Raw genomic sequence first — 22,782 nt, 5'->3', positions numbered from 1 at the left:
ATGACCTCTTTCTCTGTCTCTGTCTCTACCTCTCTCTGTAACTCTGTCTTTCAAATACATAAAATAAATATTAAAAAAAAAAGATTGAGGAAGTGCTGAATTGAATGTGTGGTCAATGACAACAGAAGCAGGTGCTGACGTTGCAGTACAGTAGGGTAAAATGCCATGTGGAACACCTGCTTTACATATTGGAGTGCCAGTCTGAGTCATGGCTGCTCTATTTCTACTCTAGCTTCTTGATAATGTGCCTGGGAAGGCAGCAGAAGGTGACCCAAGTGTTTGAGCTCTGGAACAAACATGAGAGGCCAGTTTCAGCCTGGCCCAGCCCCTGCTGTTGTGACCATTTGGAGAATGAATCAATGGATTGAAGATCTCTCTCAATCTTTCTATCATCTATCCCCTTCTTCCTTTCTCTCTTAAAAAAAGAAGCAGGGAAAGTTTGTCCTTTTTTAAACTTCTGCTGCACGTTTCAGCAAAGATACTTTTGTGTACATTACCATTTAATCTCCACTACCCTGAGAAATTAATGTTGCTTCATTTTTAAAGAAGAGGAATTTGAAGAACAAAAGATTTTTCTTTTGACATCCCAATGATGGCCAGTTAGGTATTGCAAAAGCTGGAATTAAGTCAGGTTGCTTTGGTTTCAAAATACATGCTCTCCTCATTATATAATTGTTTTTAGATTTATGAAAGGAACGATAGGAATATCAGAGTTTTTGCTTGATCAGTGAGTATTAGGCCCATTAAAGTGTGCAATACTGGATGCAGGAGAAGATCATGCATGCAGTTTTGGATATGACAGTGTGAGTTATCTGTGAGTGATCCATTTAGATATATATAGAAGGCTTTTGCACATGAAACTCTATAGTCAAAAGATGTACCCTCTGGATGTAGATTTATAGTCACAGAAATTTAACAGGCTTCCAGAGATAAGCAATAGAAGGATAAGAAAAGAGAGCCTAGACAGAAATTTGAAGATCAGCAATCTTTTAACAGAGACAAAATGAGTCTACAAAGGAGACAAAGCTAATCAGACAGCAAGAGCACCAACAAGATTTCTCAGACTGTGAGAAAGGAGAGAATTTTAAAGCATCTCTGGTGGTTCACAGGGGAAAATGCAGCATTATATTCAAGGCACGCACATTCAAACATTTTCCATACTGTCAGAAATTGGGTCAGCGGAGCTGGTGAAAAAGGCAGTTCATTGGAATGGCAGAGGTAAAAGAAGGATTTTTCAACTTACTAGCACAATGCTTTCAAAAAGCTGGACTGTGGGTGTGGCCCTGAGGTTAAGGGGCTGCTTCCGAAGACAGCATTCCATTTCAGAGTGTGGATTTAAGTCCTGGCTCTGTTCCCAGTACCAGCTTCCTTTAAACCTAGAGGCTGCAGGTGATAGCTCATGGAGCTGGATCCCTGTCATACACATGGGAGACCAGGATTGAGTTTCTGGCTTGAGCCTGGCTCAACCTCAGCTATTGCAGGCATTTGAAGAACACACTTGTTGGTGGAGCTCTATCAGTCTGCTGTCTCTCTGTCTCTCTCTATGTTTCTATGCCTTCCAAATAAATGAAATAAAGAAATAAAATGAAGCAAAAAACTTATTTGTGAAGGAAAAAGGATATGAAAAGGAATATACAGACGTGGGACATCTGAACTTTTTAAGATGGGCTAGCTTTAAATATACTTTTATTTATTTTATGTGTGATTATTTTAGCAAGCACTTCCTATGTGTTAAACATTGCTTACACTTTGCCTGAATTGTTTCATTTACTTCTTTACTTACTTACTTATTTACTTAATTTAAAAGACAAAGAGACAGAAAGGCAGAAAAAGAGAGAGAGATCTAACGTCCACTAGTTCTATCCCTGAATGTTACCTACAAGCAGCGGTGTGCCAGATCAAAAGCAGGAGCCTGGAACTCAGTCAGGTTTCCCTCATGGGTGGCAGGTGTCCAAATTCTTGGACCATCACCTGCTGCCTCCCAGGCTGCGCATTAGTAGGGAACTGGATCAGAAGTGGAAGAGCCTGGACTCGAACCAGGCACTCCAGTATAGGATGTGGGCATGCCAAGTGGCATGTTTGCTGCACCAACTGTTCTTCTTTCAAATGCAAGCAAGGGAAGCACAAAAAGGTCACCAAAATTTGCACAAGATCAACTTGCTGCAAAGAATAAGAGCCATGATTTACCTCTGAGCAGTTTGACTCAGGAGCCATCCTGTGTAACCTTTGCCTCCTGAGGAAGTGTTCAGAGGGGAGCAGATGGAAGACCCTTGGGGGAGAAGCCTTAATGGGTGCAGTGAGAGCCGATCCACCCCAAGGGCAGTTCAGGGGAGGGAGCATGAGGCAGTTGAACTTTGTCAAGTGGGGCTTCCCAGCTGACCAGAACCTCCCTTTTCATACAAGAGATTTAATGTAAATACAGAGCTCCTTCCAAAGATTGGTTTTATAAGCTATCATTTTCTTTTCTAGACTGTGTTGTGTTTGTGTAATATATTATATTAGTTATATAATTATTTATATAAATTAACTACTGAAAGTGATTCAACTTATCAGTTTATTCATACATAATACTAAGCCCTGTTAGTGATTACGGTTTTACTTTGCATTTTATTTCATTCATGAAACAAATACTGAGTATCTACTATGTGCTTGGTGTATTGTTTGGTTATTCTTTGTGGATAATCCTCAGGCCTAGGCATATCCTCAGAGCCTAGGAGAGGAATAAAAAATACACTGATTTCTTGATACATATTCCAAACAGAATATTCCTGCTGGCTGCTCATGTCTCCTTTAAAAACCATTCTAGCTCAAATGCTAGCTTTGTCCCTATTGGGAAGCAAGGCAAGTATGCTATGAAGGTCAAAGTTTACAGAGGAAGTAATAATCCAATGAAAGAGTCTATTCTCAGAATATTTACATTCCTGTTTTCTAAATGCAGTTGGTTTTCAGAAAACAGCTGAGACTGAGATAAACATTTGAACTCAGAATGTTTGTCCAAACTAGATCTTGAAAGTTATAGTCATTTTAAGTATTTCCTGTTGATTCGTAAACCCAGTATTTTCTCTTTACCTGCTGCCTCTTCTCTGCCTAGCAAGACTAAATATCTCCTGTGTAAAGTGTGCCTCTTGTTGGTGCAGGCAGGATTAGTCACTCTGTCTTCTGTGCTCCCCCTGCCCCGTGACCCCATATTTATATACATACAGATGTCCTTCATTGCCATTGCTGATTTGTTCCAGGTCCTTCTGCAGATACCCAAACCCACAAAGCCTCCAGTCCCTTCTGTACAACACTCTAGAGTCTGCATATAACCTGTGCCTATATTTCATACACACCAGATCATCTCTAGATGATTTATAACGCCCAATGTAATATAAATATGTAAATGTTTAAATATGTACACAGCTGCTGTACTGTATTGTTTAGAGAATAATGGCAAGAAAACAATCTATGTGTTCAGTACAGACACATTTTTTCCCCAAATATTTTCTCCCTGTGGTGGGTTAAATCTGTGCAATCTGCAGCTACAGAGGGGCTGCCTGTACTTAGAAGCAGATTTGCTGTGAAGAGAAGGAAGCTTACTTTTCGGGATGAGCCCCAGGGAGAAAGCTAGCCACATGTCCACATAGTTATATGTTTTCATGAAATTGGCAAGTGGAATTTTTTAAAATCACAGCCTGGGGGCCTAACATCCTGTTGCACTCCCATCTTTTCCTGCTGACCACCTCCCTTGTGACCACCGTCTTGCTGAGGCTGTCGACCTTTCAAAGATCTGAGAAGGAACATATGGCAGTTAGTGGGCTGTATCTGTGTGCCTCACTGTCACTTCCAAGTGCAGTTGCATTGCGACCAGCCCAGCAGCTCCAGGCAGAAACATTCTCCAGGACTCCTGCTAACCCTGAGCTGGTTCCTGAAAGTGCAGCTCACAAGTTACGTGGTGGCAGGTAGGTGTTCTAAGGGCATGTCAAAGCATGTGAAAAGAGGAAGAAGAAAGAGGCAGATTCTGCTTCTGTGGCAGGGACCCTGGTGGCTGTGGTCACAGACTTGGAGGCAGCCAACAAGTGTGACTGAAGCCTAAAAGGTAAGTGACAAATATGAAATTTGATTGTGGGCTGCCCACTGGGTTGGGATGAGCAGTCCCAGGCCTGCTTTGCAATTTTACTTTTCCTCCACCCAATGCTGACTCTTCACTTTCCCTTTCACAGTTATTACTCTCTAATCAATGTCTTATACCCCAGTCTCTGTCTTGGCATGTGCTACTGGATAGTCCAATATTTGGCAATTGTCTTAGTTTGGAAAAATAATTTTCAGAGTAAATGTAAAATCGTGGCTCTCCTATGTCTCTAAAAGTGAATACATGTTAAAGAGGTTTATTTCACTTGTGGAATGAGTGAGCCAGGCAGATATTATGACCAATTCAAAGGAAATGTTAAAGCAGCATAAGTTAATACATATTTTGAAAGGAATTGCAAATGAAATCAGAAGTCACTTTTCCACATGGTGGATGAAGCCGATTAAATAACCTAGGGAGAAGAAAAATCTGGAATCAGTTACCTACAACTCACAGCATTGTAAAATTTCTCAAAGCTAACAAAGAGGCCTAGAGGATGATCACTGGGACGTGTATACTATAGAAGATGCATAGTTTTCCATTGAAACACACATTTTGGGGATACGTTTAGTACTTTTTGAACTTCTACACTTTTACTTTCAAAAGAAAGGATGGATGAAGTTTAGTCTGCAAATTCTGTTGGGTTTTCAGGACAGAGATGACAGATAATAGATACATGTTAGATAGACACGCAGACAGACAAAAGGACTTTTTGAAAGACTTGCAAACAGTTATAAATTAAATAATAAAAAATCCAACAAACATAAGTAGCTATAAATGACTCTTTGTCACCAAAATAATCAATATTCACTCTCGTATTTACCTTATCACTCAAATACAACATTTCTACTAAACAGAAATGTAAGTAACTCTCTCAAACAATTAAGTAGAAAATATCATGATCAAATTTAGCATCTTTTAAATAAAAGTATGAGTTACATGCGTGCTAAAACAGAAATATCTGGAATACAGATGGATGCATGATAATGTGCAATAATATTTTCACCATGTGGTAAGTGAAAGAGAGGGTTTGGAAATGCATAAAATTATATCTGAACAGACATTTCTTTAAGGTACAATCCGTTTGTTGCTGGGAACAGAGTTAGAATTTCACAAACAGGATTGGGGTCTGATTTGGTAGATTTTCAAGTCCGGTTTCAAAAGTATAAGTCCTGCCATGATTGAAACTTTAGGAAAATATGTAGGTTTTTCTGGAAATTTGTGGACTTTTAAAATTAAATTTTATGAAGTTGGAAATGGTCCATGGTATGTACTGTATTAATATTCTGTAATGTTAATGCTTAAATTTTCCAATTCAAATGTTTGAGGTGTGACAATAGATTTTAAATGATTGATTTAAGTAATTTTAAATGATGTGTTTGATATTTTAGGAGTGTTATTTATTCCTCACAATCAAGTGATGTGTATGAGTTGTTATTTGTACAATTCTTCACATTGAATGGAAGAATAGAGTCCTTTGTATTCAAGAAGATATTTGGGAGCCTGGTCTAACGATACAAAATTGCTCTTGCAGAACACTAAGACAAAACAGGCTGTATTGTTCTTTCTCAAAGAGCACAAAAGGCAATCAAACATGTGAGCTAGAATATGGTAATTATTGAGAATGTTGATGGCACTGTGAAGAAGATTACACCACAGAAGATAAATGCTTCTCTGTGGATGAATTTTCTGAAAAATCTGTGGGGGAGGGCTGGCACACTTCTTGTTTCTGCCTTGCACACAACCATCCATTTGTGTAATCTACCGAATCATATTTCTTGATTTAGTGATTTATTTTGGAAAGCATGGAGGTCACAATCGATTTATTCTCTAGCAGACACATCATAAAGGAAAACCAAAAGGTAGAGAAGGAAGAATTGACACGAACATGCTAAAGGTGCTCTTTTGCAAAAGAGCCTTGGCAGGTTGGGAGCCAAAGGAGCTCATATCGGTGCAGTCAGTTTGGTTTACAAGGCAGCCTCTCACCACCAAGACAGATCCAAGACTCAGGGACAGATGTCCTTGGTGTGACTTCCCTGACCATTATTCTCTCTGAAACTGCTAAGAGATTGCATAGATGAAACCTATTCTTATTCATGTTTTTGCAAAACTTGAAAATGAATTTCTGCCTGCTGCTTCTCAGATACTGACAACTGAATCCAAAATGTCAGAACTCAAAGTGCTAGATTTTGAAAGAATAAAATAGGAACAAAGAAGGAATCATTATTCCATATTAACGCTTTTAATCAATAGTGGCAATGGCTGGGCAATCACATCAGAATTTATAATCAGAGTTGGGAGTCAGGGGTGGCTTGCTGCCATCTGAAATCCCCTTGCATTGGTGATGGATTACTACTGATGAAAATGTCAGGGGGGCTAGGTTGTAAAACTTTGTGACTATTGCACATTTTCCCAGTTCTTTTTATTTTCCCAACCCTCCTATTTTTGACAAGATCAAAGGATTTCTGGTTTGTTCTCAAGCATAAATACTGCTGTAACTTCATCCCTCTCATTAGATCAGTGGACCAAGTAATAAATCTAGTTACTGTCCCACACAAGAGGCGGAAGACCTCTTGAGAAGTCCCTCCCTTCCTTTTAAAAGAAAGAAGCGTGCATTACCTTAAACCAGCTAATCCACCCCACCTAAAAATTTTGATTATGAACATGTTCATGACTTAAGAATAAGGATATAATATGAGGACTGAGGGATTTATTAGGTCTGTATATATCCATATCTACCACAAGCATGTGATTGCCCCATTTCATTGGATATAAACTTACAGAAACTTTACTATTGAGACTTCCACTGCCCCTTTAATTGGGACTATGCCCATTCTTACATATGGATGCACACTTATACTGAAATTTGGCTTGACTTTTCTGGTTGTTTTGGGTGATCACAATTTCTCATTTCAATTCCAAAATTAAATGAACTTGATTTTCAGTTAAGATTTTGACTCTTTCTTTCATTAGCTTTATCATTATTCTACTGCTTCCACTGTCAATAACACCACTTACTTGTTCAAAGAATCTTTTATGAGCATCGCTTCTGTCCTGGCCACTGTTCTAGGTCAAGGATGTTCAACAGCAAATCGGGCATCCATAGTCCTCCTTAAAAAGATATATTTATCTATTTTGAAAGTCAGAGTAGCAGAAAGGGAGAGGTACAGAAAGAGATCTTCCATCTTCTGGTTTACTCCCCAGATGGGTACAGCAGCCAGTGCTGAACCAGGATGAAGGCTGGAGCCAAGAGCTGCATCCAGGTCTCCCAACTGAGTGGAGGGGGCCCTAACAGTTAAGTCATCTTCCACTACTTTTACCAGGTTATTGGAGGGAGCTGGATTGAAAGTGGAGCAGCCAGGACTTGAACTGGTATTTAAATAAGATGCTTGCTTTGCAGGCGGTGGCTTTACTGGCTATTCTACAGTGCTGGCCCCATGGTCCTTTCTTTGAAATAGTCTGCAGTCTGTTTATGGGAAAAAGATAGCAAATGTTTAAACAAACCAAAAATAATTGTCATGAAATACAAAAATAAAACAAACATGTAAAAAGCTGGGATTGATTTCTCTGCAGGGACAGCAAAAATCTGATGATATCTCTGCAGATATACCTATTTCATCCACATGGAAGAAGCAATATTCGGAGTTATAGCAAATGCTAGGTTTTTGGAATTTAACCAGGTTTTACTGAAGGCTTAAGAACAGCTTGAATCGAGCAGATGGAACAAACAACTCTCTATAGCAAGTTTCAGGAGCTTCTGGACAAACCCTTTTTGCAAAGCATGTACTTTTTCCTGGTAGGCTTCTATAGAGTTATCTGCAGGCATTTCTACAGCTTATAACCTAGGCCCACCTCCTTGTGGACTAACAAAGCACGGTAATATTTTCTAATCAAAATCCAATACCTCAGATGACTGAGAGAGATTCTATTCTTTTCCTTAAAGGGAGTTTGCTCTCAGCATCAAGAACAGACCAAGAGATGCTCAGCAGTTCACAGTAAGCATCCACAACCCACATCATTCAGCCTTTCATAACAGTATTCCTAGGATGAAGCCCACTTACTCTAGGTAAACTTTCTCTAAATTCAGTCCAATTCCTTGTCGAAAACTTCATAGTGTTACAAACAGAAGAGAATCTCAGTTTTGTGTGTCTATCCTGTTATATCCTTCAGGAAAATTCTTGTACAAACAAACATAGATATCTCAAGAACATATACTTCAGGGCTGGCACTGTAGCATAGAGGGTAAAGCCACCACCTGCAGTGCTGGCATCCAGTTTGAATCCCTGTTCCACTTCTGATCCAGCTCCCTGCTAATGCACCTGGGAAAAACAGCATAAGATGGTCCAAGTGTGTGGGAGAACCAGAAGAAGCTTCTGGCTTCTGGCTTTGGATCTGCCCTGCTCTGGCTGTTGTGGCCATTTGAGGAGTGAACCAACAAATGGAAGATCTCTCTCTCTCTCTCTCTCTCTCTCTCTCTGTAACTCTGCCTTTCAAATAAATAAATAAGTAAATAAATCTTTAAAATACGAGCACATACTTCTTGAGATACAAGTCAGCTTAAACCCATACTTCAGTAGAAAATGTTTCGCATGATTTACATGTGAATTTGAAGTATCTGGTTTTCAGTCAGCTCACTAATGGTCAGGACTTGCCAGAAGCATGAATACAGGGTTACTTTATTCAATCCCATCTACAAGATATCATTAAGATATCACCTTTAAGGACAGAGTAAAGAACTTCCCTAAAGACATTTCATCAAAAGCTAAAACTGCTCATGATTTCCTCTGAAGTATGTTTTTTCTAGTTTAGTGTAACTGGGTACTTGCCTAATTGTGCTTGACCCTATTCACAACTGTGCCACTTAAGGGTCAAATGTTTAATTTTTTTTTTTTTGTCTTTTTGCTCTAGAATCTAGTCATTGCCTAGGACTAGATTCAAGGATTCAGTAAAATGATTTGCTCAGATTGAAGCAATCATAGGGAGGAAACCCTATAGGAATGATGATTTCTAGATGTAATCCAGCGAGGTAAGCAATATTTCATAAAAACCTGAGTGAAAGAATGAAAAAGTTATCTTTCAATGAAAGTGCATCCACCTGGCAGCTTCATGAATGGACTGAGAGAAGTTTCCTTTTTTTTTTTTTTTTTTTTGACAGGCAGAGTTAGACAGAGAGAGAGAGAGAGAAAGTAGTAATTCCTTTTTCGTTGGTTCACCCCCTAAATGGCCACTACAGCCGGCGTGTTGCGGCCGGTGCGCTACACAGATCTGAAGCCAGGAGCAAGGTGCTTCCTCCTGGTCTCCCATACAGGTGCAGGCCCAAGCACTTGGGCCATCCTCCACTGCCTTCCCAGGCCACAACAGAGAGCTGGACTGGAAGAGGAGCAACCGGGACTAGAACCCGGGGTGCTGGCGCCGCAGGCGGAGGAATGGCCAAGTGAGCCGTGGCACCGGCCAGAAGTTTCCATTTTGGTTATCTATAACTTTGTAGTGTGTTACTCCTTCCCTGATGTGACTTCTGTGAAAATTAAATGTTTAGCACATCATAAATGCTAGCTAATGTTATTTTTTTTTTTTTTTATATTTTAGCTTTCTTAAAGATTTACTTATTTGTTTGAAAGACAGATTTACAGAGAGGGAAAGGCAGAGGCAATGGCTGGGACTGGCCAGGTTAAAACAGGAGCTAGGAGCTTCATGAAGGTCTCCCGCACACAGGGGCCCAAGCACTTGGGCTATCTTCCGTTGCCTTCTCATGTGCATTAGCAGGGAACTGGATCAGAAATGGAGCAGCTGGGACTTGAACTGGTAGATTCGAGTCTGCCGACGCCACCCTGCAGAGTAGTGGCTTAACCTGCTATGCCACAGTGCCAGCCCCTATATTTTAGTTTTTTAAAAATTATCTATCTGTTTATTTGAATGGCAGAATGAGAAAGAGAGATCTTCTTTCCTCTGGCTCACTCCCCAAATGGCTGCACCAGCTGGATCAGGGCCAGGCAGAGGCTAGGAGCCAGAAACTCCATCTGAGTCTCCCAAGTGGGTGGTCTGGACGCATGTAGTTAGACCATCTTTTACTGCCTTCTCAGGCACATTAGCAGGAAGCTGGATCAAAAGTAGAGTAGCCAGGACTCTTAACTGGCACTGAGGTGTCTCAAGGGGTTGTTTAACCCACTGTGCCACAACACCCACTCCTATTGTTTTTAATGAAGGATGTTGCTCTGGTTAGTAGTATATTCAGAAGCAGTGGAATCCAACCAGGAAAGAGTCAAGGTGGGAAAAGATTCTAGGACTCAATAACATGATTCACTCAAAGTAAAGAAATCCTATAGGCACAATGGTAGAGTCCAAATGTGAATCAGTAAGCAGGAAACATTATTATGACCAAAGATATCCACACACTCTTTCATATGAATTGTTAGCCTTTCTGTTTTTATTATTATTGGCTAGCCATGGGTCCTTCCTTTTCTAACAGCAAAGACATGCTGGAGGTGCTCTGAAAGGTGGCCATAAAGAAATAGATTTTGGGGACCAGCACTGTGGCATAGTAAGTTAAGCTTCTGCCTACAGCATCCCATATGGGCACTAGGGAGTCCCGGCTGCTCCACTTCCTATCCAGCTCCCTAGTAATGTCCTGGGAAAGCAGCAGAAGATGGCCCAAATGTTTGGGCCCCTGCACCCGCACGGGAGACCCAGAAGAAGCTCCTGGCTCCTGGCATCCAATCTGCCCAGCTCCAGTTGTTGTTGCCATTTGGGAGTGAACCGGCTGATGGAAGACCTTTCTCTGTGTCTCTCCCTCTGTCTGTCTGTAACTCCACCTCTCAAAAACTCTACTTTTCAAATAAAATCTTAAAAAAAGAGAGAAATAGACTTTTTCACTTGCAAATGAGCCTCAGATCCTAGGGTTGTTAACAATTTTTCAAAATCTCAGGTCATTTAAAAATTTATTTATTTGAAAGGCAGAGAAAGAGGAGAGAGAGAAAGAGAGAGAGATATTCTTTTTGCTGATTTACGTTTCAAATGCTCACCACACAGAAGCTGGTGTTGGGCCAAGTCAAAGCCAGGATCCAGGATCCAGGATCCAGGAGCTTCTCCCTGGTCTCCCATGTGGGTGTAGGGGCCCAACCACTTGGGTCATCTTCTGCTGCTTAAGCAGAAGAGCTGGATAGGAAGTGGAGCAGTTGGCACTCCCCGGCTTCCATATGGGATGTTGGTGCTGCAAACAGAAGCCAGGAGTTGGGAACTCTATCCAGTCTTCTACATGGACAGAAGGGACCCAATTATGGATGCTTTATCCATTGCCTTCTCAGGCACATTAATTAATGGATGCTTTATCCATTGCCTTCTCAGGCACATTAATTAATGGATGCTTTATCCATTGCCTTCCCAGGCACATTAATTGAGGATCTGGACCAGAAACAGAGGATCCTAGACTTGAGCTAGGCACTTCAATATGGTAGGTGGGTGTCCCAAGCAGTGGTTTAATCTAGTGCACCACAATATCCCCATTAATGTTAATTAATGTCTGAAATATCATTGATAAGAATGTTATTGATAATATTAAACAAAAACACTAGTTGACAAGGAGAAACTTCATTTAGGTCAAATCTATGATCATTCTCTCCCTCTCTTCCTGCCTCGTTCTAGCTTCCACCTTCCTCTGGGAAATGTCCTGGAAACATTGAGAATAAATCACAGGTGATGGGGTGGTTAGACAGCAATGGTGATGTACTTAATTCTGCTTTCTCTTTCTCTCCAGTCATCTCTCATCAGCTACCTATGCCTACTGCAATGAATCAAATCTCTCAAAAATCTGGACAGTTGGTTATTTTTAACTTAGAATTAATGTGAGTCTTGGAGGAGCTCTGTGCTGGAGTAAGGAGTGACATGTTAACTTATTCCTTTGGAGCTGTATGTAATCTTTGGTTGGAATATGCTCAAACGTCAAATCCAATTTGTTGCTGATAATTTTGCTCATTGACAGGTTTAGGGAGCAGGTTAGGGCTTACATTTTTGAATGTAAAGAAAAACTTGGGGTGGTGCTGTGGCGTAGCAAGTAAAGCCACTGCCCGAAGAGCCGGCATCCCATATGGGCACCGGTTCAAGTCTTGGCTGCTCCACTTCTGATCCAGATCTCTGCTATGGCCTGGGAAAGCAGTGGAAGATGGCCCAAGTCCTTGGGCCTCTGCACCTTGTGGGAGACCCAGAAGAAGCTCCTGACTTTGGAATGGCACAGCTCCAGCTGTTGAAGCCAATTGGGGAGTGAACTAGTGGCTGGAAGACCTCTTTCTCTCTCCCTCCCTCTCCCTCACTCTACCCTCTTAAAAAAAAAAGAAAAACTTGTGCTTTGGTGGGAAATTAGAGATTGACTAGACTCTACATTATTATATCCCTTTGGGTTTTCTGTTTCTGATTTTATGGAAGCTATTTTATGACTCTGTAAAATGTAGATAGCTGATAAGAATGCAAAATGTTCTTGTCCATAGGCATAAAATTGTTTCCTGTCTGAGGAGAGGCTTGGTGGACTTCATTGTCCCTCCCATCCTTGTGGAAAGAGTTTTGTGTTCATTTGCACATTGACTTCAGTATTCCCGGCCTATGCATATTTCTGATTTTTGGATTATTTTTTGAACCAGTTGTAATGTCTGCCTGGTTCCCTCACTATGAGTTAAATAACAACCTTAACATCTGTTCATTCTTGTATCTGCATTAGAATTATGATTTTCCCTTTTGTGAAAATTATGATCCCAAAGACTAGAAAGACTTATTTATTTTCCTTTAGACATAAGGGAGAGACAGAGTCAATTTATCAATCTGTCATTTACCCAGGCCTGTTTAACAGATAGGAGGAAATTCTCATCAAAATTTCTATCTGTGATCAATATTGTTTCATTGACTAAAGCATGCTAATATGTAAAATGCTATTTTTTTCCAATGTGTTGTCTTTGGAAACTTTATTTAGTTGAAAGTTCATACTGTGGATAATTTGTTAACCAACTTCTGAAAGATAACGCAAAATGAACCATTGGTAATATATTAGTTTTTCTCAGAAGAAAATTTCCACTGCAAATAAGTTACTAGGAAATAAAGTGTACTGCAGATTTTGACAATAGCTAGCTAACTAAAATTCAAACTATCTCCTATACAATAAGATTAATATATTTTAATTTTAAACAAAATATGACACTCCTCTTCTTATTTAAATGTTTATGGATGCCACTAGTATGTGATTGCCATGTGTGGAGAGAGAGAGAGAGAGAGAGAGACAGAGAGAGAGGAGAGAGAGGGAGATGCCTGGGGAGACATTGTTGAAATGATTGAATTTCAAAATGCATGCTTTAGCTTCTACAGTGTCTTTAATAAGCACTTCTGAGATGGATTAAGCATTTTCTTATAAATGTAATGCTGCAAACATGAAAAAAGAATCATGTTACTACTGGATTTGGCAGACAAGGAGAAAATTTGCAGTACCTGTTGTTGCAGAAACAGTTCAGAAATTTGTATATCTGTGTATCTTGGAAAATATGCAAAGGCCAGCCAAGGCTTCTAAATATGTATACTGAGTGTATGCATTAATCATGCTACATCCATCAAGATAGCTGGATACATGGACTGAGGTAGCAAGTGTTGAGGATAATGTACAATGAGTTTGTTCAGTCACTATGCCATTGCCAAGATCCACACAAAGCTCTGTCAGTTTCTCCAGGGTAGGCACTAATCAGGATTCTCTACAGAAAAAAAGGCAACAGGAAGTATGCGATTGACTGCTACTACTGTGGAGACTACGAAGTCCCAAGATCTCTTATTGGCAAGCTAGAGAGACACAGGATCAGTGATGGTATAGTTCCCAACAGAAAGCCCTCAGGCTGAAGATCTAGGAAGAATTCATGGCTAGCTGGACTCCAAATGCAGGAAAGAACTGACATCCCAGCTCAACACAGCCAGACAGGAAGAATTTCTTCTTCCTCAAAGAGGGGTCAGCCTTTGTGTTCTCCTTATTCCCTCACCTGACTGAATGAAGCCCACTCACATTAGTGAGGGCAATTCCCTTTGGCCAGTCTACTGATTCCAAAGCTGATCTCATCTGGAAACACCCTCACAGTGCACCCAGAAATAATGTTTAACTAAATGTCTGCATGCTGCATGATCCAGGAACAGAAAATTAAGCATCATGGTAGATTAGCAAGGCTCAGAACCTGAAAGAGTGTGTTACAAATGTTCTATAACATGTGGCCGGCACTGTGGCGCAGCAGGTTAATGCCCTGGTCTGAATCATTGGCATCCCATTTGGGCACCGTTTCAAGGCCCAGCTACTCCACTTCTAGTCCAGCTCTCTGCTATGACCTGGGAAAGCGGTAGAAGATGGCCCAAGTCCTTGGGCCCCTGCACCCACGTGGGAGACCTGGAAGAACCTCCTGGCTATTGGCTTCAGATTGGTGCAGCTCTGGCCATTGCAGCCAGTTGGGGAGTGAACCATCGGGTGGAAGACTTTCTCTCTCTCTCTCTCTCTCTCTCTCTGCCTCTCCTCTCTGTGTAATTCTGACTTTCAAATAAATAAATAAATCTTTAGAAAATGTTCTATAACAACATGTGCCAACTACAACATCTCTAGATAAAATAGGTATAGAATATTCACTTGCCTATGGGGAGTTCTCTTGGTCAAAGTTGACTATGGGTTGTTCTGACTTGCTTTGATAATGTGGACTTGGCATTCAGGTTGGGTCTGTTGGTCATGAATTTACATTTGATTTTGAATAATGATGATGGTGTTCACTTTCCTGTTTCTGGAATCTGATACTTCTATGATTCCAGAAAATGTTGATAAATGAAATAGTTTTTCAGAGAGAGATCATGTAAGAAGTAGAAGATAGCATGTTTCCTAGTCTAAACAGAAATTGGGACAAAAGGACATATAATCTGATATATTGATATGAAGAAGGTTAAAAGAATGTAAATCAGTATTTATAGTCCTTGGGCCCCTGCAACCTCCTGGCTCCTGGCTTCAGATCTGGATACAGTGTATCCAGAAACTTATCACAAGTTGAATAATTGAATTCTCATAATAATCCCTTATTTGGTAGGCTTTGTGATTCCTCATTAATTGATAAAGAAACTCATCAAACCATACTTGGAATTGGTACCTTGATCTTTTTATTTTGAGTACACTATTTTCTTCCTACCTCATCATATAGTCTCACTGTATCTTCAGATTCAATCCTTCTCACTCCTTTTCCCTTTTTTTTAAAGTATAAAGTATGGAAATCATGTAAGAGCTGAATATTTTCATGTGTTTATTACTTCGTCTATGTTTCGTGATCATTCAGACCACTCTTTTTTTTTTTTTTAAAAGATTTATTTTATTTACTTGAAAGCCAGAGTTACAGAGAGAAGTAGAGACAGAAAGAGAGGTCTTCCATCCGCTGGTTCACTCCCCAGATGGCCACAATGGCTGGATCTGCGCCAATCCAAAGCCAGGAGCCAGGAGCCTCCTCCAGATCTCCTACGTGGGTGCAGGGTCCCAAGGACTTGGCCCATATTCCACTGCTATACCAGGCTATAGCAGAGAGCTGGGTTGGAAGAGGAGCAGCCAGGACTAGAACTGGCACCCATATGAGATGCCGGCACTTCAGGTTAGGGCTTTAACCCATTGTGCCACAGTGCTGGCCCCCAGACCACTCTTTAATTCAGAATATTTAACATGTGGACGTATGTCATCTTCAAAGCATGAATGTGTGTGTGTGTGTGTGTGTGTGTGTTTATGTATGCATATATTTTGGTAACTTGATTTTAATGAATTCTTTACAGAACCTGTCCATCACTAGATTAACTGGTGAGATTAAGATTCCTGATTTACAAAATTGAAAAGCAGACTGTGTATCCATGGTGACTCCACGAATGTGCTGACACCTGGCAAAGCTCACTCGGAAACATCTTGTCAGCCTCTTTCAGAAATGCACATGAAAAGAGAAACAGGATAATGAAAAATCCATTGCAAAGCATCTCGTGAGTAACAGAAAATTTGAAAAATACAGCTAAACACATGTTTACTTCCCATGTGCAAGCCACTACTGAAGCAAAGATGAATAAAATATAATCCTTGCCCTCAAAGAGCTAATATTTTTAATAGGGAGAGATGAGGATGTGCAAAAATCACAATGCACGTAAATCAAAACACAAAGTTAAATGGATCATCGATGGAAGAAATTTGAGTTGGGGCTTAAATAAAGGACACTCTTTCTGAAGGGGCTTTGGTAGCAGTGCAGTGAGAAAGTGATGTGATGAAGTACCTCGGGGTGGAGGTGAGATAGTCAGGTGTGTCACCTACTATCGTCTGAGAGTTTGAAATAATTTATTGTACAAGCACAATGACCTTCGTGTGGTTAATTCCAATGGACATATTTCAGTTACTATTCTCTGACATGTCAGTGGAAATTGGGATTATTCATCACTTCCTGCGTTCAGAAAAGCCTCCTTCCTTTAGCTTCTTTGACTTCCCAGTCTCTGCACATTCTTATTTTCATAACTGCTCTCCAATTCCTTTTTCTATCTATGCATTCTCTGAGCTCCATATGTCACCACTGCCAGGCTCTCTATAGGCAAATGAAAGTAAACTGATGTTCTTTATCATGCATTCTACTGCAATGTATGGCTGGGATCTCTCTGATGTTCTTTTTCTAAGCAAACAGGGTGTTCCTCTAACTAGTAGCTAAAACCAGAACTTCAGAGGTCATCCTGGATACTCACCTCCCCCCCCCCCCGCTCCCTAACAACACCAGGTCTAGTACATCAAAACTCAAGTCAATTTTTATTCCCAAGAATTTCTCTGCCTCCCTCAAAGTTCTTCAGCTGTACTGGCTTGTTTTGGTTTCTAGAATGTACCCTGCTCTTCCCTGCCTTGGTGAGTTTGAATGTACAATATACATCATTTGGGATTTTCTATCCCATACCTATTTTCAGATCACAGCTCAAATGCTGTGATTGGAAATGACTTTGATAATCCTCCTCATTAGATCCTTTTTATTAGTTATATCTTCTCATAAGTCCTATAGTCTCCTTCATATCAGTCATCCCAATTGTACTTACAGGGTCAATTTTGTAATCATTCATTAAATTAGTTCATGAATTAGCTGAGGACAGAATTCTCTGTCTTGTGCCAATGCCTAATTGAACTTAAATATGTATTTGCTGAATGAATGGCAGAATACATTAATAAATGAAATGGAAGCAGGAAGGTTGGAAAGGCAGCAGTAATCTAGGCTTGTAGTAGTACAGAAGTAGTTAGGTCAGAATAGATGGGAAAATTTTGAGATATGGTAAGAAAATAAAGTTGATAAAACACATTTACTATTTGTCTGTAGGTGTCTTAGGGAAAATGAGAATCTAGGAGGACCCCCCAAGTTTAAACATTAGCTGAGTTTGTTCATTGGCTACTTAGTGTGAGAAATGCTCAAAGCTGAGGCTAGAGATTAAGGAATAGCAATACAGAGCGATTTGGGGCAGCAGCAGAGGAGAATCAAGAAGAAAAACCTGGGGGAAGAGAAAGTTTTTGTAGTAAATGATAAAAATATACTACTCCTTATAAAAATTCCAGTGTAGGGGTGGGTGTTTGGCTCAGCAGCAAACATGCCACTTGGGATGCGTGTGTCACATATTAAAGTGCCTACACTTGAGGACCGTCTCTATTCTGAATTCTACCTTCCTGCTGATGCACACCCTGGAATGCAGCAGGTGATGGCTCAAGTAGTTACATTCCTGTCAACCTCGTGGGAAATCTAGACTGAGTTCCTGAGTCCACAGCATTTGGAAAGAAAACCAGTGGATGGTGACAACTAACTGAGCACCAAAGGGGAAACTTGTTGAAGTGAAATGGACACTATGAGAAACAGTGACTTGATCAGCTCTTGTCCTGATGGTTGATGTACAATGTAATACTTTATCCATGTTAGTATTTTTTTTTGTTCTAGTACCATTGGTTGAACTCTGTAATTAACACACAATTATTCTTAGGTGTTTAAATTTTAACTGAAAAGTGATCCCTGTTAGGAATTTGGAAAACATTATGCTGACTGAAATAAGCCAATCCCAAAGGGACAAATACCACTTGTTCTCCTTGATAGGTGACAACTAACTGAGCACCAAAAAGGAAACCTGATAAGGTGAAATGAACACTATGAGAAACGGTGACTTGATCAGCCCTCACCCTGACTGTTGATGAGCAACTTAATATGTTATCCCTCTTAGTATTTTTTTTGTTTGTTTGTTCTACTTAATACTTTTGGTTGAATACTGTAATCAATACACAATTCTTCTTAAGTGCTGAAACTTAACTGAAAAGTGATCGCTATTAAATACAAGAGTGGGAATAAGAGAGGGAAGAGATGTGCAATTCGGGACATGCTCAAGCTGACTTACCTCAAACGGTAGAGTTAGAAACATGCCAGGGGATTCCAATTCAATCCCATCAAGGTGGCATGTACCAATGCCATCTCACTAGTCCCAGTGATCAATTTCTGTTCACAATTGATCATAATGATAGGACTAAGAACCAAAGGGAGCACATAAACAAGAATAGTGTCTGCAAATACTAGCTGATAGAATCAAGAAGGGAGAGTGATCCAACATGGGAAGTGAGATACACAGCAGACCCATAGAATGACAGATGTCCTAAACAGCACTCTGGCCTCAGAATCAGCCCTTAAGGCATGCGGATCTGGCTGAAAAGCCCATGAGAGTATTTCAGGCATGGAAAGCCAAGACACTCTGGGGGGAAAAAAAAAAAAAACCTTAATGAAAGATCTCTGCGAGTGAGATCCCAGTGGAAAGAATGGGTCATCAAAGAAGGAGGTACCTTTCTCTGAAGGGAGGAGAGAACTTCCACTTTGACCATGGCCTTGTCTAAATATGATCAGAGTCAGTGAACTCAGGGGGCTTCCATAGCCTTGGCAGCTCATGAGAAGAGCCTAGGGTGATTACTGATGCCATAAACAAGAGTGTCAATTTGTTAAGTCAACAACAGGAGTCACTGTGCACTTACTCCTCATGTAGGATCTTTGTCCTTAGTGTGCTGTACATTGAGATTTAATGCTCTAACTAGTACTCAAACAGTATTTTTCACTTTATGTTTCTGTGTGGGTGCAAACTGTTGAAATCTTTACTTAATGTATGCTAAACTGATCTTCTGTATATAAAGAGAATTGAAAATGAATCTTGATGTGAATGGAAGGGGAGAGGGAGTGGGAAAGGGGAGGGTTGCGGGTGGGAGGGACGTTATGGCAGGGGAAGCCATTGTACTCCATAAGCTGCACTTTGGAAATTTATATTCATTAAATAAAAGTTAAAAAAAAAAAGAAAACCAGTGGATGGGCTTTCTCTTTCTTTCACAAATATGCTATTTTTTAAATTCCAATATATGTAATTGGTAAACTAGTTGTTATGGATTCATGGAGCTTGATTTTATTCAATGGTTATCATGGATGAATGTCATTATATATTTTGAGGCTCAAATGATCCAGAATTTAGCCCAAGGGAGCCCTTTCAATCCAGCTTCAGTGACCTTTTGTCATGTGCCCATCATTGAGCATTTCATTATTCCTGACCACAAATATGTTTAAGGCTCAGCTTATACCTTATACATTTTTTTTAACCTAGCCTTGAAATCAGCCACTTGTTTTTAAACATGAAAGTTCTGGCTTTTCCTGTAATAGAGGATGATATGAGAAATGAAGATCTGGGCACTGGGTGTATGTATACTCATGCAAGCATCATAGTGGACCAGCCTAACTGAGAGAATCAAAAGCTCTGACACAGTTTATAGTCACCAGACTTGAAATACTTGATCATAGTAATTTTAGATAACCTAAGATCTCCTAATCTATAGGCACATGGGAGGACACTTCAAAAAATTCGTGTGAAATAAGAGTAAATGGAGGGGCCGGCACTGTGGCACAGCGGGTTAACACCCTGGCCTGAAGCACCAGCATCCCATATAGGCGCCAATTTGAGACCTGGCTGCTCCACTTCCAATCCAGCTCTCTGTTATGGTCTGGGAAGGCAGTGGAGGATGGCCCAAGTGCTTGGGCCCTGCACCCGCATGGGAGACCAGGAAGAAGCACCTGGCTCCTGACTTAGGATTGGCGCAGCTCCGTCTATTGCAGCCAGTTTTGGGGGAGTGAACCAGTGGATGGAAGATCTCTCTTTCTCTGCCTCCCCTCTCTCTGTGTAACTCTGACTTTCAAATAAATAAATAAATCTTTAAAAAAAAGAGTAAATGGAAAGTCTGGTGCAAACATTTTTTGAAATCCATCCATAAACATTTTTTATACTGCGCACTTTACATGAACTTTTTTGAAACCTCTCTTATACAAGAACTTTAATAATAATTTGTTGCAGCAAAATAAACATATTTTAATCTGATTTTCCATGAACTGTTTGAAATACCCTTATATGTACAATTTGTGGACTGCATTGTACCTCACCCACTCCCCCAAGTTCACGTGCTGTAAGCTCCAGTGTGCCTGGATTTGGAGAAGGGCTTTTAGGAGGTTATAAAGGTTAACTGAGGTCATTAAGCGTGGGGATACTAATCTGATTGAACTGGTGGCCTAAAATGAAAAGGGAGAAAGAGAATGTCTCCATGTAATCTCCATGTAAGCATACTGAGAAAAGGCTGTGTGATGACACAACAAGAAGGCAGCCGTCTACAAGCCGGGAAGAAAGTCCTAGCCAGAACTGAATCTGCAGACACTTAAATCTTGGGCTTGCCAACCCCCAGAACTGTGAGCAATAAATTTCTATTGTTTTAGGCACCAAGTCTCTGTTCCAAACCCCCAGTGGATGTGTGAAACCATGGATAATACCAAATCCTATATATACACTGTTTTTTCTTACTCATATATGCCTATGAAAAAGTTCAGTTGAAAAATTAGGCACAGTAAGCTATTAACAATAATAACTAATATAAAATGCTAATTGTAACAATATATTTTAATAAAAATTATGGAAATGTGAGCTCTCTTTAGATCAAAATATCTATTGCATTGTACTGTACTCTTATTTTTGAATCACTGTTGACTGAGGATAGCTGAAACCCCGGAAGGCTAAACCCAGATAAAGGTTTAGTATTGTGTATATGTATATACATTTACATTTGTATTTTTCTATCATCTATCTGTCTATCATCTAACTCTTAACCATGATTCTTTATCTTTTAAAAAGAAAAAATACTTCATTGAAAGACAAAGTGACAGAGCAAGAGTGAGAGCGAGAGTGAGAGTGAGACTGAGAGCGAGAGCGAGAGAGAGAAGGAGATATCTTCCATTTTCTTGTTCACATCCCAGATGGGCACAACGACTGGGGCTGGGACAGACTGAAGCCAGGAGTCAAGAACTCCATCCAGTGGGGCTAGCACTGTGGTGTAGAAGGTTGAGCCTCCACTTGCAGTGCTGGCATAACATATGGCACCAGTTTGAGTTCCAGCTATTCCACTTCCTATTCAGTTCCCTGCTAATGTGCCTGGGAAAAGCAACAGAGGATGGCCCAGGTGCTTGGGCCCCGAACCCGTGTGAGAGACCTGGAGGAAGCTCCTGGTTCCTGGCTTCGGCCTGACCCAGCCATGGCCATTGCAGCCATTCGTAGAGTCAATCAGTGGATGGAGGCATGTGCTCACTCGCGCTCTCTCTCTCTCTCTCTCCTTATCTCTCTGTATCTCTGTTTTTCAAATACAATAAATACATCTTTTTTTTTTTTTTTTTTATTAAAGAACTGCTTCCAAGCCTCCCATGTGGGTGGCAGGAACTCAAGTACCTGGACCATTCCCAAGTGCGTTATCAGGAAGCTGGCTCAGAAACACAATAGTCGGGACTCAAACTAGGCACTCTGATACGGGATATGGGCATCTCAAGCTGTGGCTTAACTCTCTGTGCCACAACATCTAGCCCTGGCTATCATTGTTCTTAGTATACTGGTTAATTTAATATCAATATCCCGAGTGCAACAAATCTTGTTCCACTGTCACCATTTTCCCTTGCACAAATGGCTGTATTTCCCTACTCTGGATATGATTCTCTTCACTGGTGGATTTCTGCATGGAAACCCTCCTGATTCTTACTCCTGATACTTGGAGCCAGATCACCATCCTATTATAGAGCCCTCCTCACACTGCTCATGGTCCCATACCCAGTGTGAGGCCACCTCCCACTCTCCATGCCATGCTCTCTCCTTTAGGGATAGGGTGCCTCTCACTGGTTTATATGCCCACTGGACATGTGACCTCTACAAGTCACTGGGGCTCCCATTTCCTCTCTGCCAAAAGCTACATAGATCAGACTCAGCCAGTAGCTTTTGGGCAGAATGGTAGTAGAGACCCAAATTACCTACTCTTTATAATTATTTATCAGATATCATTATCATCTCCTACACCTTTGCACAACTGTCTACTGCATGACTTCTTGGCTAATCCATTTTATCCATGCTTCTATTTGTATAGGGCAGTGTGGGTTTTTTTTTTTTTGAGGTGATTGGAGTGATTAAGGATATTTTTTTTTAACTTTTATTTAATGAATATAAATTTCCAAAGTACGATTTATGGATTACAATGGCTTCCCCCACATACCGTCCCTCCCACCCACAACCCTCCCCTTTCCCACTCCCTCTCCCCTTCCATTCACATCAAGATTCATTTTCGA

General features: G+C 40.5%; 1 long non-coding RNA gene across 1 annotated transcript in view; it reads left to right on the top strand.

Annotated features, from left to right (window-relative positions):
• The first annotated feature begins 3,573 nt into the window (after window positions 1–3,573).
• Window positions 3,574–22,782, top strand: part of LOC149127542 (uncharacterized) — a 53,438-nt gene continuing 34,229 nt past the window's right edge. The window contains exons 1-2 of the long non-coding RNA XR_016231720.1: window positions 3,574–4,078; window positions 15,905–16,102. This is a non-coding gene — a long non-coding RNA (uncharacterized LOC149127542). The remainder of the gene's footprint in view (window positions 4,079–15,904; window positions 16,103–22,782) is intronic.

Source organism: Oryctolagus cuniculus, chromosome 3 (assembly GCF_051225735.1).
Source record: "Oryctolagus cuniculus isolate XC-2025 breed Fujian yellow rabbit chromosome 3, ASM5122573v1, whole genome shotgun sequence".
NCBI classification, from domain to species: domain Eukaryota; kingdom Metazoa; phylum Chordata; class Mammalia; order Lagomorpha; family Leporidae; genus Oryctolagus; species Oryctolagus cuniculus.
Note: the sequence above shows the minus strand (reverse complement) of the source record. Positions and strands in the feature narration are given on the sequence as shown.